Consider the following 19,604-nt stretch of genomic DNA (forward strand, 5'->3'; position numbering starts at 1 on the left):
ATTAACACCTAGATACTCGACTACCCAATTAACATGATCCTAGGTAAATAAAAGAGTGGTTGGTGAATCACCAACATCATGAGTGCTAGCACTGTCTTCACTACCCTGCTGAAATAAAAATTTAGACATCTCATGTGGAACGTAGGGTAATGTGTGATCTCCCCACTAACCTGCAAATATCTTGTTGACCCTGGAAGGCCAAATAGAATTAGAAAATATATTACCAACATTCACAGGAAAATCACTGATAGTGGAAATATACCAACAAGAAAAATACCAATCAACAAGTAGGTCATGGCCATCTCGTAAGAGCTAGGTGATAAAACCCTGGGTAAGTTGAGAAAATCATTAGCGCATGTGAAGGATAAATTTGAATTTCCTACTCCACCATAAGTACTCTGGCTTATGTCAAAGTATTCATAAAATGATGGTTCACCATTAGTTGAAATCTCTAAATTATCCTCACTAACTAACCATGTCCTCTTGTGAAAATGTACAGCTACCATCATAAAAATCAAAATTTTCAGACTTATCAACTTGCTGATCCATAGAATTTTTCTCACCATAGAAAGTCTCAAATGGAAAACACGTGATTGAATTACATTGTTTTCCTTCACATCTACCCACGTTATGAATTTATTCAATGATTTGTCTATTTTTTGTGCCCTTGAACCATGGTTATTTTCTTCATAAGTGGCTGCCCCACTTGTTTGATTTTCAGCTTTGTGGATGGAATAGTGTGTTAAGCCCAATTGAAGGTATAGCTCATCTACCTCACTCTTCTTGTCCCTCCCAAATTTAATTGCTAGATCTCTATCCATCAATAGTCGTAAGTACTCATATTTTATCATCTTCAAAGTTTCAAAAATGGTATGTAAAAGAGGACTTGTGACACCACATACCTTCCCATGTCTCTCTTCTACCACAATCTTCTGCATGAGATCATTAACCAATTTGGAGGGATCATCCATTGTCATCAATACTTGGACAAGCTTGTCCTCTTGGACCAAAGCATATCTAGTAAGTCAAGGAGTGATAATAGTTTTTTACCATCTCTTTCAAACACAAGCGAGCTACTCTCCATAGAATTTTCTAATTTTTCATCACTCAAGGAGACAACATCTTCAAATCTTTTCTCTACCTCAACATGTGCTAGATCATCTCTCCTATCCACCTTGCAGTCCATTTGCTCCTTGTTAAGATTTGACATAATTTTTGGCCTAGTATCACCATAAAATTCATCCAAGTTAATTTTGATGTCACCGAATAAGATGATGGTGTTCTCCACATCTAAATAAGATGGGGAGTTTCCAACATTGGTAGTTTGGTCAACTCTTCTACATGGGACATCAACATACTCGTTAGAATGGGTGTAAATAGCTCTATAAGATAATTTTGTCTCCTAATTATCCAGTAGCATACTTATGCCATTATTTTTTTTTTTTCTTATTATCATGCAAAGATTGCTCTTTCTTTTCAGTACTACTATCAAGCTAATTAATGTCTTCCTTATGCAAATTTTTTTAACTATCCTCTACAAGGACATCTCAAGCCAATTCAAAGTATTTGTTTCTTATCATATCTTGCTTGTTTTGCAGCTCTAGCTAAAAGTCAACATAGTCCATGAAAGGTAATTCTTTTTTAATCTATGGAGAAAATTTGTGGTAATCATCATATATACCCATTATTTCAGCCCTCATATTAGATTGGAAATTTGGGCTAACTGTTGCTGCAACTTACAACCAAGTATTTTCCCCATTTAATCCTGTTAAGGATTTTGCAAGCTTGCTGATATGATGTTTCAGTTTGTGCAGTGATATTATATGTTGTTGTAGATTGTAGATCCTCGGAGTTGTTATATAGTCAATACCATGCTGCTTCACAATCCTTTTATATTCTTCTTGATGTTACCCTTATCACCTCCCCTATTTTTTTAAAATCACTGATATCTCTTTCCATGTGAAACACGTTGCACGCAACTCATTTCCCAAAAAAAGAAAACAACAAAGCAAAACTTAAGAAGTAGAAGGAACTAAATGACATTCCTTCATTGAAAAGTCACCACGTGAAGAGACAGAGTGGTCTCCAGAATCTTAGATTTTAACAAAGGTAAAATTCAAATCCTTACCTAGATCAAGTGCCACTGATCATTAATGCCAAAAGAAGATGAAATGGTTACTATGAAGTCTGCAACATACTCTTTTAGTAACCCCTTGTCATTAATTTTATCCATCTTCAATTTTTAGATTTTTCTATGTCTCCACCAAAACAACCGTTGTTACCAATAGTCTATAGTTTTGCTGACCACATTTGTGCCACGACTATTGGAAAATGCCATTGGGAAGCTGGAGTTGATGCATGACTCATAGTCGTGAGAAGACTAAATGGAAACCTTTGCCAATGATTGTCTCATTCTCTACTTTTGAACCTGTTGAATTGAATTTTGAAACTGAAACTTAAATTGACCACTATCAAAAAACTGCTTGAGACATTCAAATCAGGATCAAAAGATTCACCACTCAGCCTAAATGACTCCTTAGAATCAACTTTTCCTGGCCTAGATGGGAATGAGTCAATCTTCTAGCTATCAATTACAATGGTATTGAATAGACAACCATTAGAGTTATCAGAGTAGCTATTTTCTTGAGCATCAAAACCACTGTAATATTCTACACCTTAGTTTTGGAACAAGTGTTGTACTTTCCTTAGGTTGGAATTCTATCAAACAGTTTTTAGGATAACTCATATGTTTGGGGGTCACTGTGATTAGTCTGAAAATGCTTTTTGTATCCTAATTGAGAAAATTTTGAACCTTCATATTCAAGCCATTGGATTTTAACTATACAATTCACGTGCAGTTTGACAAGAAGTTTAACAATTTTCCATAAAATTCAGTTCTTTGCTTCACACAATAGAGTGAACTATGTATCAGTGGCTTCAATTTGAGAGGAAATATTTGAAACAAATAGTTTGCAATGATTGACATACAATCGTAACATTCATGACTAAGATATAAGTAATTATTTTAAAGTTTCCTCTCAGCACATTGAAACCCAAATACAATATATTTATTTGTAATGATGGCACAAGAGGCAAGCTCGAATACAACACAAAATGTATAAACATAATATGGAACCTATGTATAGGGTTGGGCCTAGTTCAAAACAACTGGTGTGGGTTTTACCATAAGCACATATTCTCCAATCTGCTGGCTCACAAATGCTACACAAATGGCTGAAGGTGTTGTAAATGATAGAATAAGCCCATGCCACAGTCAAGTAATGCTTGGCATCTAATTGAAACCTCAGTGTTCAAACGTAGATGCAAAATCCTTACCTGTCTTACCAAATCACGTAGTCACAGTGCTATACTTCTGATACTCGTGTTAGTGTAGACACCTCACAAGTTTATGATACCCGACTCCTGACCCAAAGCCGACTATCCTTGGCTCTGCCTGTAAATGAAATACACGCCTATTGTTGCTATCTCGCCTGACTGGTGCCAACACGATAATCCACTCTTCATGCAAATACACTCCTAGTTGGCTTCTAACTATTAATAAACGTTGAGTCACCACCTCTCAGTCAAAAAGTTAAGTGCCCAGCCGCTAGGTTACATACCTTGCAACATATGAATGGAAGTCTTACACCCATAAAAGCTCTGCTAGCATTAAATTTTGTGCTGATTCATTTGCCGATTTTCCTACCCAGACCTCTACAATTTATCGTATGAAGGAAGCTGGGGTAGCATCCAGCTCCTAATATTTTTTCCTAGACTTAAGGGGTGTCATCCTCATGGTCTTTACCCAGTCACATAAAGCAACCAGAACTCACTAGCTTTCTTTTTCGAAGAAACTCCTATTTCTCACATAGACGTACTCTTTCGAACCTCCAAATAAAATACAATATTTTTTTTAGATGAAATCTTTGATAAAAGTTCTTTATAAACAATTTCTAACAACCTCACAGGCTACCAAGATGCATGGCTCTGATACCACTATAATATCCCCTTCTGCATATTATACTAAAAGAACCCTTGACACAAACTTGCAAATTCAAAACCAAAAAAAAAAACCAACATTTGATATAAATTCCAAGACTCTAATCCATTCTTGTAACCAATAGATTTGCATAAAAGAAAACTTAGGAAGGTTTGTTTATTTCTTTCAATATTTAATAATACATACATAAACTAGTAATTAATCACCAATGATTACCAAATAATGTTACTATATTATACATCAGCAATACAATAACATGCAACAATCCAGAAGAACCAATCTTATGAACAGAAATAATAGTTAGATTGGAAATGTAGATTAACCTATAAGAAGGCTAGGTTTGTGTCCAACCTTCAAATACTACTTCAAGGGTTTGTGTCCTAGAAGAAATAACCAGCAACTATTTCCAGCTCCCAGATTTAATATTTGTTTTAAATATTATATTTTTCATATATCCTCACGTGTCGAGCTTGTTGTACCTTTATTACTTTTCCCAATGTGATGCACACTCATTCAAGCAATGTGGAATAAAGCACCTTTTCATCATTTAGTCACTTAAGTGAACATAGAACCTTTTTAAATAAAGTGACAAATCTAAATGAACTTTAATAGTCACTTAGTCAGTAAACCATATAGTCATCAGCCATTAAAATAACTGACCAAATGAAATATGATAAGCATGTGGAATAGCTCGTTGGAAAGCTCTCAGCAAGATGCTTCCAACCTAGCACTGAGGTACCAAAAATACTGAACTCTGATTACTGACTAAAAATAGTAAGCATCTGAACAACTTGCCAAAACTGCTCTTACGGGTCTAGAAGTAGAAATGTCTAGACCAAATCTTGAACTAAACCCCATAAAGAACCTTTTCACCCTTGAAACCTAAGAAAAGTGAGCTGGCCACACAAAATTATAATGTCCCAGAAAAAAAGGGACATTACACTGCAATCAATGCTTTCTTGCTTTTTTCGAAAAAATTAAAACATACATGACTATGTCATTTTGCAATGTATGTGGAGAAGACATGCCTTTTCTTCAAATTTTTTTATGGCATTAAGAACAATGACTTTCACCCTCCTTCTTTTGCCTTCCTTCTAAATCAACTCCTGTGCTTCAAAACAACAGGCATCTTCCTTTTAGAACTGCAATCCTAAATGTTGAAGAATGTGCCTCACTCAGGCTTTGCTTTGCCTTACTATTGGGAAAGTTGCTAAGTTCGTAGTAATGAGGAGAAACATCTATCAACCACTCTCCTTTTACATTAGTGACAAAGTGAATGAAATTTCTACTTATCAAAACAAACTCATTATATATGACCCATTATGGCTTGTGATCAAGATAGGTTGATGGATGTAAATGTATGACCTGATTGTCTTTCACCATAAGATAATGTCCAGTTCACTCAAGATGATCCACTTGCATAAAATCTCCTGCTAGCATTACCTTGCGTATATTAAGATAATAGTTACGGCTTTTAAAATCAGTGCCACACAACTTAAAATTTAATTTGATCATGATGTGAACTAGTTGTTGCCTCACATTGTCAGTAGCCCTTGGTGCCCTTGAATTTATAAAATTTTCAAAGCTCCAAGTGGAATCTTTACTTATTTTCTTGAATGCATGATAGACATTTAGCAGCATTAGGTGATCTTGAAAACTTATTTCTATGTAATTTTTTTTCTTTTGATACAGGAAAGACAAGCAATGATTCTACTCATACCTAAGGACTACAGGCTTTCTATTTTAAAAATCTATGATCAATTACAAAGACAATTCTATCAATAGTCAAAGATGTTTCAACAATAATGGTGGACAATAATTTTATGACTAGGAATGCCACCCTCCTTTGTGGGTGTTGGAGTTGGCTCAGAAATCTTATGTTACATGGCTGGTAGAAGAGTTGAGTACAAGGAACAACTTTCATAGGAGCAATATGATCACCAAAATTCTGCACATCCCTTTTTTGTTTTCCTACAAGCATCATTTGATAGGTCAATAATCACCACAATAGAGTAAGTCATGAATTTCACTGATCATTAGAAACATTGGTTGTTGATGGATGTCAATCATTGCATTTCCTAATTACAATGCTAGAATGAAATCATAGAGCCATTCATAAACATGCAGTGATGAATTGCTAATATCCCATGAACATATCCAGTTATGGTTAATTATCCATCAGGATATCTATCCATATGCAAAGACTTAGATAAGAGCAAAGATTTTGCCAAGTCTCAACAATACTAAATAACAACACAGATCACAATGTATGTCTTGCAATATCATTTTAGTCTCTGAATATTTTCAGTTTCATATCTTCTCAATCTGGTGTAATTAGTCAAGCCCCAAAGTGGGTCCAGCTAAACAAAATTATTTTAAAACATCTGACATTAAAAACTAATCCATTGAACTCATCATACTGATTAGATTCTAGTTTGACTACTAAAAAATTAATTAAAACTCATTTTAACTCTTGTACTATGACTTGCTGATTTTGTGCCAAGGGGTCCTTGATTGGCCTTAAAAATGACCGAAACACTTGATCAGGCCCTAGGATCTGACACACTAATTCTCTATTATGCTTTCTTGTATCATGTCAAATCTCATCTCATGATGAATTCTCAGTCAAAATATATTGATTGTTGAATTTTCACTCTCAGAATTGCCTACAAGAAAACATATCTAAAAATAATAAATCACGTTCAGATTTGGCTTTGAAAATAGAGAAAATTGACACTTGGGGAAAAGAAAACTTGACCATTGGTTACTGTCATGAGGACAATATAAATCTAGGGATTGGCCTCATGATGAATAACAGGATACATTTGGCAAACGATCAAAATGTGCTACTCAGATTTGCATGACTAGAAACACTGGCAAAATAACATTTTTTGTAAATGGAATGGACTAGGGAAAGTGTGCAAATAGATTCATCAAGATTTGAAAATTAGCACACTTAAAGTATTTTCAAAGTAGAACACAACGGTGCACTCCATTCGATCTTGCCTATCATGGATTCAAATTTATGACATCCCAAATAGGGGTACCAACAAATTTGTCTTTTTTGACATAGGTTAAAGGTTATAAATTGCATATGGAATTGCGTTCACAAACTGATCAAACAGATTCATCATAAGATCAAGTTTGAAACATAGGAAGTCTCTGACCTCTAGAATGCAATGCAAAATGAATTTTCTCATTTAGGTCAACTGGGTCAAATTTATAATAATTCAAATAGGGCCTCCCAAAATTTTGAACAATTTGCATCAACGTGACAATAATAAACAACCAATTTTGAGGAATTCAAAAATCATTCAAAACATATTGAAACAACCCAAAATCTGAAATGTAGATTCGTTGGTAAGCATATTAAACACTCCCAAAGTGCTAAGTCATGAAACTTTACTGGGTGCAAGATATTTGAATGCAAACAGAGCCTTCTGTCCCTATTTGACACAATGCAAAAAAGCAAATTTGAACATTGCTCAAAACGATACTTCACGAAATGACTTGGAATGGAAATTTATCTTTATGGAACACATAGATATACTGAATGCAATGTGTTAGAAACATTAAACACCTCTTAGGCCTCATTAGTACAATTGAGTACGCATGCATTAAAAAGCACTTATAGGGCTTGATTTATTGGATGGTACTCAAAATCATGGCTTCAATTTTGAGTCCCAATAGAGAGTTTATGTCAAATGAGTTTAACAATTTTTGTGAAGATAATGGCATAAAGAGGAAACTTTTAGCCCCTAAGACACCTGAATAGAATGGGATGACATAAAGGAGAAATAGATTAGTAGTATGGTTAGAAGAGCAATGATGCTTGAAAATATTGTATCCAAAATATTTTGAAGAGAAATAGTAAATATAATAGTATATATTATGAAAAAATTATAGATTAGACAAGCCACTCATAAAACACCTTATGAACTTTGGTTTGGACGTGCATCTTTTGTGAAGTAGTTTAGAATCTTTGGAAGTATTGGAAAGTTTGATTCAAGGTGTGATGAAGGTATGTTTCTTGGATATTCATCAAAAAGAAATAGCTACATATGTTTTAATTAGAGATATAAGACAATTATTGAGAGTGCTAATGTGAAAATGAAAAGTTTTGAATTCAAGAAATGATAGTTATAATTCTAAGAAAAAGACTAATCCAAGAACTAATAAGGAAAATATTAACAAGGAATTATTTTATGAGACAAACACTGAATTGGAGACTAAAATTCATAGAGAAGAATAGAGAAAAGAACCTAGAGCAAAAATCAGAGTTGAGACAATAACACCTAACATACGCTTTGCAAAGAATCACCCATATGAAGAAATAATTGCAGATAAGGAAAAAGGAGTCGTGGAAAGAAAAATAGTAGATGAAGAACTGTGTTTAATTTCTCAAGTTGAACCTAAGCATGTTTTTTTTGAAGGAAAAAAGGTTTTGAGGGGTGCCTAAAACCCTTTACAAATCTTCTAATTTTCAATGGAGCTCAAACTTTGGAACAACAAGCCTTAGATGAAATAGATCACCTAAAAAAATAAGGTGACTAGGGTGGCCTCACAGATAACATAGTGCATTACTACCACCTAAATAAGTTTTAAATGGGATCCTAGAACCCCATGGTTACAAAAGAATACTTTTAATACAAAACTATGTCAAGCTACAAAACAACAGGCCAAAGAGACTAGAATAACAAAAACAAAAAGAGATAGCCTCTAAAAAGACCAAGCAAGCAGCTGGATAAGAAATACGAGCCTCAAGATTTACTTTTAGATCCCTTCTTTTGAGAATGTAGAGAGATATCAAATGATGGAAAAGAGGGCTTGACCTTTTTTCCTTTTACTTTTGTTCATCCATCCTCCACCATTCCAACAGCCTTTTGCCAAGCAAAGTCATCCAAACCACAATAATCCACCAAATCCCTTCTAGCCAGGGCAAAAGAATCACCACCACATGAAAGAGGGGCTACAACTCTCCTTGGAACCAGGGCCACATGAGGAGCATTAGCCAAATCAAAAATATTCGCATTTGAAGGAGGGACAACAGAATTGGCCACCACTATAGGGGAAACACCACAAGGATCCCCCAAATCCTTACCAGCCAAGGCAGAAGAAGCACCACCACATGAAAGAGGGGCAATAGCTCCCCTCGAAGCCATAGCCACATGAAGAGCTTCAACCAAATTAGAAATAAAAGCATTTGAAGGATGGACAATAGTATTGGCCACCACTGTAGGGGAAACATTTAAATCATGTGAAATAGGATCCACCTCTAAAGAATCATGAGAAGAATCATCTAACCCAACCCCAATAGAGGGACCTTTCTAAACAGTGTAGTGATCATCCAAAACCGCCTTCCACCAAGAAGGTGACTTTTTTTATCTAGCCTTTCCAGAGGAGCATCTCACTTCGAGGTGGTCTATCGTTTGACATTTCTAATATTTGAGTGGAATGCCCTCATAATCAAGAACCCAAGACCAATAGCCTATGGGAGAGGCCAACTTAATCATTTCTTGAAGTCGCTTAGAGACATCTATCTCCACAAGGATGCGTGCATGCATCGTGCGAAACACATTAGAAGACATGGAATCAACTAGCAAAAAATCCCCTAGGGCCTCCCCTAAGGCCTCTAGAACTAAATCTAGCCATAAGTGAAGCAGAAGGTAAGGAAACCTTACCCACAGAGGAATCTTGTTAAAGGATTCGATAGATGGATCAAAATCCACATACCAAGGTTTAGCCATCAAGGGGAACCTCTCCTCCCAAAAGAAATCATGCCCTAGGATGGCATTTTGATCCTTCTTAGAAGAAAATTTCACAATAAAAAAGCCCCTTGCCACAGGGAAAATCTGGACAACATCTGAAACTACAGGCTCCAAAATTTTGGAAATCTAGGCATGCGTATCCAATAAAGAGGGCCAAAAACCCCTAAAATGAAAGATGGAAGTAGTAGAGGAGAAGTCCTCCACTTGAGTAGAAATCTCATTGACAATATCAGACTCAAGCATGATCAGACTAGCCTCATAGGCAGCCACATCAGCATAGGAAATGGTGAAACCACCCATAGCTCCTAGGGAATGAATATCCCACCAGGACTAGAAGAAGTCATAGCTCAAAAAGTAGCAGAAGTCACAGTACAACTAGAAGCCGAAGCAGCTGCCATAAAGCCAGACACAAGAGTTGAAGCTGGATACTGGAGCCAAAGCTGAATGATTAAACCTAAACATGTTGATGAAGCTTGTAAAGATCATTATTGAATAAAAGCTATGAAAGAAGCGATAGAGAAGATTGAAAAGAACAAACACAGGTATTTAGAAACAAGATGAATAAACAATGTGAGGTTGTAATAAAAATCAAGATTGGTATATAAAGGTTACTCACAGCTTGAGAGGGAATTGATTTTGAAGACACATTTTCACCTATTTCTAAATTAGAAGCACTAAGAATTTTTTTAGCATATGTAGATAACAAGAAATTTAAGGTTTATCAAATGGATGTCAAATTAGCTTTTCTAAATGGAGGATTAGAATAAGAGGAAATTTTTGAGCAACCTGATGGTTTTCCTTCAACAAATAAAGAAGATAAGGTATATAGATGAAAAAGGCATTGTATGGACTGAAACAAGTGCCTAGACGCTAGTAAGCAAGATTGGATAAGTATTTGACAAGTTTGGGATTTATCAAAGGTAATGCTAATAATAATTTGTATTTGGATTACTAATCGTTGAAGTATTTGTGGATGACATCATTTTTGAAGGAAATAATGAAGCAAGTGAGGAATTGAATTTTCAGAAAACATGAAGAAGGAGTTTGAGATGAGTATGATTGGTGAGATGACATACTTCTTGGGATTACAAATTGTAAAAAATAATTATGGCATTTTTTATCACAAAAAAATTATCTTAAATATTTACTAAAGAGGTTTGGATTGGAATTTTGCAAGCCATGGTAGCTAGGTGTAATTTTTTAGCAAAGATGAATCACCTAGTGTTGAACAAAAAATGTACACATCTATCATTGGTGGATTGCAATATTTGACACATACTAGACATAATATAGTTAATGGAGATGGAATTGTTGGCATTATGATACATTTTTGTCATTAGTTACAACACTTATTGGATTCTGAATGCTTACCGAGCTCTCACCGGAAGCCAAGCTTTACCTAGTTCTCAGTGTTTCAAGGTGAACAAAGAAGTCAGTGTTTACCGAGTAATCAAGGTGAACAAAGAAGTCAGTGTTTACCGAGTGATCAAGGTGAACAAAGCAGCCAGTGTTTACCGAGTGTTCAAGGTAAAAAAAAAAAGGGAATCAGTTTTGACCGAGTGAAGATGTACTAAGATGTAACCGAGAACTTCATGATAACTGAGCTCCTAAGGTTATCAAGGAAATTAATTTTTACCGAGCTCAGACGGATATCAAGGAAACTAACTATCACCGAGTCACAAGGTTCTATCAAGTGTTTCCTTTGATCACCGAGCTACAGTTCAGATAGAAGTATTCACCAAGTGACATCTCTTCTACCAAGTCTCCAGTGGTTACTGAGTTCAGAACTACTCGAAGTGTTTAGTATGAACTGTGCCTTCACTTCTACCGAGTGCATGACGATGTCGAGTAACGCAGTGGACGCCGAGTATCAGAAGGACACCGAGTCAGTTCAGTGAACTCGAGTTTTTACCTTGGGCCGACGTTGTATAGAGATTTGCACTTGTTGTTTTGACCGACCTTGCATGTATTGTTTATATGGATGGTATATATATGCAATGTATTGTATCATTCAAATATAGTTGTTATGGCAATGGTAATTAATGGAAATGTGAAAGTGTGAAAGTGTGAAAGTGCGAAAGAAATACATGCGTGTGAAAGTATGTGGGCTGAATTGTGAAGATATTCAGCAAGGTCAAATTTTGGAGCAAAAAAGTTTTATCTATCACATCAAGGTGAATCAGAGCATAGCGGATCTTATCAGCAATCAGTTGTAATCAGATCCACTGTTTCATTCTAACAGGTGAATCAGTTTTTGTAAATCCTTTAACAAGGTAGACTTAACAGTCTTTTGTAAATCTCCTAACAGAGTGCATACTTTATTGTATGTTTGAAAATCCTCTAACAAGGTGGATCTAGCAATCCTTTGTGCTCCTAACAGGGCAGATCACCAGAAGTGGTCATTGTAAGCCTTAACCGGCCAACTTCATACTGCAGTAACGAAGCTTGTGGGTTTCATCCCCACCCCAGTTTTACTTTCTATTTGGAAGGTTTCTGGGTCACCAAATCTGTGTGTTCAAGTGTTGCAAATAATTTTGTTTCATGCTTACAGTATGTTACTTGGATGAATGGTGAATATATCAGTATACAGTTTTATTGTTTGAAATTTTAGAAGTTACTGATTCACCCCTCCCCTCTTAGTAACTTGTCATATCTTGAATATTTCCAACAATTGGTATCAGAGCTATAAGGTTCTCAAGATAAAAGTTTCACAGCTTGAGCAAAGATCAAGGACAATGGAGATATTCAGACTTGACAAAACTATTGAGAATGAAAAGCTAGATCTGAAAATGGCCATGGCTCAACTCAATGAAGCAAAAGAGCATCTTTCACAATCCTTGAAAAGAAGAAAAGAACTTGCAAAGCAAATGAATGACCATCAGTATGTTGAAGAAAAGGTTGAAGATCTCTCACCATCAAATAGTTCAGATGAAGCTGACAAAGCAATCAAAGAACTCTTAGAAAAGAATGGATCTCTGCAGGAAGAAGTAAGAAAGCTCAAAAGGGAACAAGGAATCTAGTCCATCAGGCTATGCGAAATCTTGGAGCGAAGGAACAAGGCAGCTGAAGACTTAGAGGTAAGGAATAATCAATCCTCTTAGCTTGAAAATCTTGTAACTCAATTATCTAATGCAAATGAAGAAATTATGAATCTGAGATCTGAGAATGAGAATTTGAGAAATGACTTAATTACTGAAAGACAAATCAATGCAAGCTTACAAAGTGATCTAATCTTTGAAAAACAAGTCAATGAGAGAATGGTAAAATCTCAAAAGGACATGGATCAATTGAATCTGCAAAATGAAGAAAACTTTCATAAACAAAATGGTAAAGCAGGCCTTGGATACAAGGAAGAAGGTGAATCCTCCAAACAGGGTATTCAAAAGAGTCAAAAACCTACATGCAGCCACTATGGTAAGTTAGGTCATACATCTAATGGATGTTGGAGCAATGGAAAAGGCAAATTTAATGGAAAGTGCTACAATTGCAATCAGCATGGACAGAAAGCCAATGAATGCAAAAAGAAACCGAAATTTGAAGGTAAATGTCACAAATGCCAAAAGCAAGGTCATAAGGCATCACAATGCAAATCCAAATCATTTAATCCAGCTGAACAACTTGTCAAAGCAATATTTGGTTGGGACTACAACACTTGGTGCAGATGTCATTATTGTGGAGAATATGGTCATACTGGCATAAACTGTGCAAGGCATCACCTAAGAAAAAGGGATACCATTGTAAGATGTTATACATGTACATAACTTGGTCATATATCTAAAAACTGCATGAACATAAAGAAAGTTGAGGATGAGAAGAAAATCAAAGTAGACAATATTCGAAAAAAAATGAAGAAACAATGGATTCCAAAGTCTACTGAGCCAGATAATTCAAGTAATGGAATGGTCACTCAAGAAGTGAGTGACTCTCCCATTTCCAATTAAGACTCATCAGGATAAGACTAGGACTGTATCTACAAAGTAATATACTAAGCAGTCCTAGAATGAAAATATGATCAAATCAGTATTTCAGATACATCAGGATCATGGTCGATACATGACCTTACCGAGCCCAGTCGGGTGCAATAAGGCCTCTTTCACCAAGTTGCACTTACCGAGCATGGTTGGTTCTTCTCTTACCGAGTTAAGAGCGGTTTAACCTATTTTCTTTTGGTCACCGAGTTGCGAAGTTTAAGCCAAGCTAGTGGATGACAGTCTGTCGATCGCATCTACCTCCGTACTAAACATTAATGGTGAATTTTTCATCAAAAGGGCAGATTTCAACCTCATTTTTCACCGCGAATTCGAGATTTACAAAAAGAGGGCTTTCAAGCGAGTTCAAGTGAGTTGAAGAAATTTTCCAGTGAAGTATTCTTACGAAATCTTCTTACTCACCGAGCAGCAATGGCTTCCGCAAGCACCAACAAAAGCAAGGCGAAGAAAGGATCCAAAATGCTTGTGAAGGGAACGGAATGGAAGGCATCGATGTTCAAGCTTGTTCCTGCCATCGCTGAATCACTCGACCCGCATGGAGCTCAATCACAGATTCCTCCAAAGGTACTTCTAATCAATGATATTCGTACTCATTTCAAGTGTACTGTACAAGAAATAGGGACACTAGATATGGATAGCACCCTAGCCGAGTTATGCATGGATGGAACCCTAAAACCTGAGTTCAAACATTTGGAAACCAAAGGCTTAACCCATATCCCGCATCTGCCAAGAAGTTTCCAAGTGAAATGGGTGAGGTATATCTTGAGCCGAGTGCATAATGGTTAGTTGTGGTTGGAACAACCAGTTTTGATAACCAAGAAGATGATTCACAAAATCACGAGTCTCCCAATGCTCAGCAAAGCCAAAACCACCAAAACCCTAGGACGGGATGAGTTACAAAAGAAAACCCAAGCTGAATGGGATGGCAGAGGTTTAAAACTCAACAATGTTTCAGATATAGAACTAAAATTTGGTATTTATGTTATTGCATACAAACTGTATAGTTCCAGCAGACTGAATAGTGTACCTTGCGAGGCTGTAGATTTGGCATATAAAATTGTAAAGAAAAATATGGAGTTTGACCTAGCTGATGTGCTATTAAAACAATTCAATAAAAACATGGAAAGCATAAGGACTGCAAAGACAAACCCTTGTAAATTTGGTTCTTTGCTAGTTTGTTTATTTTTCTATGTACAGAAATTCTTTCCATCTAAGGGTGCAGTTGTATGGAGGAAAGATACTCTAATTTTGTATCAAATAAATGAATTCATAGTAGAAATGGGTATGAATTTTGACAAAGTAATGGATAATTATTTTGAAGATTTCAAGGAAAGGATGAACAACAGATTTAGAATACCTCCAAAACTTGTTGAAGAGTATAAGGATGATGTCTGTTTCATGGTTGACTGTGACAAGGTATACATACAGGCAGTTAGACCCCGAGTTGCATGGGTGAAACCTCTTCCATATGAGGTAAATATTGATGAAACAAGGGATATCATTGAAGCACTGGTAAATGAGCTAGTAGACCCAAGGCAATGAATTTTTGGTACTTATGATGAAGCAAAGGCCAGAATTGAACTGGAAATCAAAATTCCATAGGCCATCAGCAAAGGTAAGAGGAAAGTGGCCAAACTGAAAACTGAAATGAGTCCTCTTATGGTCACCGAGGAAAAAGGTGAAGATAAAGAAAGTGAAGAAGAAGAAGAAGGAGAAAAAGAATTAGAAAAAGAGCAACCAGCAAAGAAGAAAGGCAAGGTAATCATTACCAAGCCCAAGAAGCAGCCTATTGCAGTATTCACTCGGAGAACGAGAAAAGGTATTCAGGAACCTGTATTGGTCAAACCTGCACCTACATTCGAGTAAAGGCTCAAATCATTGGAAGAAGGAGCTGGCATCACAAATTTCAAGGCATTAAGATTTGAGACAAGGACTGATGCAGAGAAAATGCAAATTGAGGAACTGGTACTTAACAAAATGGGAAAATGGAAATACTCCCCGGACCAGATTGCTCCTCATATCTCTAAAGAACTACTGGAGAGAGTACAGCCAAGATGGGAGTTAGCCACCAAGACGGTAAAAGATATATATGAGCAATCCCTGAAGAATCTTCGGCCTAGTCTCACTGGAGCAGAGGTAAAATCTGAATTAAAAACCTATGAAGGTAAAATGATGATCAGATTCCACACTTGTTTGATTTTGATCAAAGATATAGAGCATGTTGTAAATGATGCTACAAACATGTGGAAAAACATCTATCATCTACATAAGCCCAGTGTAGACCCAGTAGAAATAAAGGATGATGACAGCAGCAGCAGCAGTGATGAATCAGATAGCACTCCATCCATCACAGTTACACCAGGAGAGTTGCATGCAATGATGGAAGAGAAAGAGGAAGAAGACAAAGAGGAAGAAGCTGAAGAGGAAGATAAGGAGGATGATACGGTAAAAATTACAGCAGCAGTTATTGCATCCCTTCCTCACTCCCCAGCCAAACCTGTGATATCATCAAGGTTGGAGTCAGCTTCAGCAGGTTCATCTATACCAGATTTACCATCTACACCTACCATATCTCAGCTCCAGGTATCATCAGTAGAAGTGACTACCACTTCATCTACCGAGCTGCATCCCTCTTCGACTATCGAGCTGTACCCCTTTTCATCTACAGAGTTAGCCTCCTCGACTCCATCATCATCAGTTGGTATTGCTATAAGTTCTCAAATTTTGACAACTCAATTTTGTTCTAATATTTTGTCGCCATCTACTTCAGGCACAGTGAGCTCAGACAATATATTACCGAGTGTATCACCATTTTTGGCTAGCACTCAAATTTTTGACCCTGTACATACTTCTATTGGCACTCAAACCTCAAGCATCCCAGTTTTTACTGCTAGTCCTTCTGTCTCTACTGTTGTGTCTATTCCAAAGGTCAAACCAGTCATCTCAGAAGTCAAACAAAAGCAACCATTAAGACTTATGATCACTGGAAAGGAAATTCCTGAAGACATTGACTTGGACACAGAGATAGTAATTCCAAAGATTGACTTTGATAATGCTACCATTGAAGAAATGAGATATGCTAGTCAACTTATTGAGAAAAAGGCTACTCAGATGCAGTTAAGATTGGAAAGGGATAAGGAATATAGGATAATTGAGGAAGCCCGGAACATAATTACAGAGGCTATAGGTGTTGATGTTGATACTTCTCAACACATTTTGATTCAATTGGAAGAGGCAGTTAATAAATTCAATGAAGATGCCTCCGGACAAGAAAAGCTAATTGAGCGTGCAGAAAAGAAATTTGATAATAAGGTATTAGGGCACATTGCCCATAACATTGCAATAAATTAGGTTGCATTAACCTCAGTTTTGGCAGATATGGAAAATTCTTTTAATAATGTAACATCTCTTTTTGCTAAGCTTTGTGATGTTACCGAGTACACTAAAGGAATAAGAGAGAAACTAAATAAAATTGATGAAGATCTGAAGGTGAGCGCACAAAAATTAAAGCTTGACCCCAGTTCAAGCTCATCTCATCACCTCAGAATCAAATTTTTGTCAGAGAAGCAGGCAGAGCTGTTGAGAGAAGAGGCAAGGATCCGATCTACATTGATAGATATCCAAAACATGATCCTTCCCATCATGGATTCAATGCAGAAGCATATTGCACATTCAAAGACATTAATCCATGATAATAACTTCTCCATTGCAGATCATGTGATTGAACTTTCAGCTGAAGTTCAAATAGCTCTTTCCACCTGCAAAATTTTGCAAGAGAATTGGGATAAGACTCTCCAGCTTATTCTCCAGGTACATTCAGAGTTCATCTCTCATTTTGGTGTTTCTATATAAGTATATATATTCTTTTATTCTTTGGCATTATTGTCAAAAAGGGGGAGATTATTGTTGGATATGTATACTATGGGTGAATAAGTGTTTTTAGAAAAATTGTACAAAGGAAGAGATATACAGCTCATGTAAATAACGTATGTACATTCTATGGGGGAGTTGTATATAACAAAGCTATTCTATGGGGGAGTTGTATATAACGAAGCTATGTATATTCAGAATCAGTCATCAGCATGTCAGATAAATTTTGTCTCATAAGTGTTTTTGTCACTAATGCCAAAGGGGGAGATTGTTGGCATTATGATACATTTTTGTCATTAGTTACAACACTTATTGGATTCTGAATGCTTACCGAGCTCTCACCGGAAGCCAAGCTTTACCTAGTTCTCAGTGTTTCAAGGTGAACAAAGAAGTCAGTGTTTACTGAGTAATCAAGGTGAACAAAGAAGTCAGTGTTTACCGAGTGATCAAGGTGAACAAAGCAGCCAGTGTTTACCGAGTGTTCAAGGTAAAAAAAAAAAAGGGAATCAGTTTTGACCGAGTGAAGATGTACTAAGATGTAACCGAGAACTTCATGATAACCAAGCTCCTGAGGTTATCAAGGAAATTAATTTTTACCGAGCTCAGACGGATATCAAGGAAACTAACTATCACCGAGTCACAAGGTTCTATCAAGTGTTTCCTTTGATCACCGAGCTACAGTTTAGATAGAAGTATTCACCGAGTGACATCTCTTCTACCAAGTCTCCAGTGGTTACCGAGTTCAGAACTACTCAAAGTGTTTAGTATGAACTGTGCCTTCACTTCTACCAAGTGCATGACGATGCCGAGTAACGCAGTGGACGCCGAGTATCAGAAGGACACCGAGTTAGTTCAGTGAACCCGAGTTTTTACCTTGGGCCGACTTTGTATAGAGATTTGCACTTGTTGTTTTGGCCGACCTTGCATGTATTGTTTATATGGATGGTATATATATGCAATGTATTGTATCATTCAAATATAGTTGTTATGGCAATGGTAATGAATGGAAATGTGAAAGTGTGAAAGTGTGAAAGTGCGAAAGAAATACATGCGTGCGAAAGTATGTGGGCTGAATTGTGAAGATATTCAGCAAGGTCGAATTTTGGAGCAGAAAAGTTTTATCTATCACATCAAGGTGAATCAGAGCATAGCGGATCTTATCAGCAATTAGTTGTAATCAGATCCACTGTTTCATTCTAACAGGTGAATCAGTTTTTGTAAATCCTTTAACAAGGTAGACTTAACAGTATTTTGTAAATCTCCTAACAGAGTGCATACTTTAATGTATGTTTGAAAATCCTCTAACAAGGTGGATCTAGCAATCCTTTGTGCTCCTAACAGGGCAGATCACCAGAAGTGGTCATTGTAAGCCTTAACCGGCCAACTTCATACTACAGTAACAAAGCTTGTGGGTTTCATCCCCACCCTAGTTTTACTTTCTATTTGGAAGGTTTCTGGGTCACCAAATCTGTGTGTTCAAGTGTTGCAAATGATTTTGTTTCATGCTTACAGTAGGTTACTTGGATGAATGGTGAATATATCAGTATACAGTTTTATTGTTTGAAATTTTAGAAGTTACTGATTCACCCCTCCCCTCTCAATAACTTGTCATATCTTGAATATTTCCAACAGGAATTGTGGAAAGATCTCATGTAACTCCTAAAGAGACACAATATCTAGCAGTAAAATGAATTTTTTGATATTCGAAAGGCTTGCCTGATTATGGATTATGGTATGAAAGATCACATAATTTTACTCTATGTGCATACATTAATGTGGATTGGGAAGGAAATTTAGATGACAGAAAAAACATTAGTAGTTGAGCATTCTTCTTGGGAGGAAGATTGGTTTCTTGGCTGAGCAAGAAATAGGAATGCATTTCATAGAGTACAATAGAAGTGGAGTATGTAACAACAAAAAATAATTGTAATCGGGTTATTTAGATGAAGCAAATGTTTAAATACATTGGGATTGAGT

The 19,604-nt window shown here is 36.4% G+C and overlaps 1 pseudogene; it reads right to left on the reverse strand.

Annotated features, from left to right (window-relative positions):
* Nucleotides 1-5,113: 5,113 nt before the first annotated feature.
* On the reverse strand, nt 5,114-9,162 carry LOC149545600 (putative pre-mRNA-splicing factor ATP-dependent RNA helicase DEAH2 pseudogene; annotated as a pseudogene).
* Nucleotides 9,163-19,604: the final 10,442 nt, after the last annotated feature.

Source organism: Cupressus sempervirens, chromosome 7 (genome assembly GCF_028749045.1).
Source record: "Cupressus sempervirens isolate cs-2001-9-10 chromosome 7, ASM2874904v1, whole genome shotgun sequence".
Lineage (NCBI taxonomy): Eukaryota > Viridiplantae > Streptophyta > Pinopsida > Cupressales > Cupressaceae > Cupressus > Cupressus sempervirens.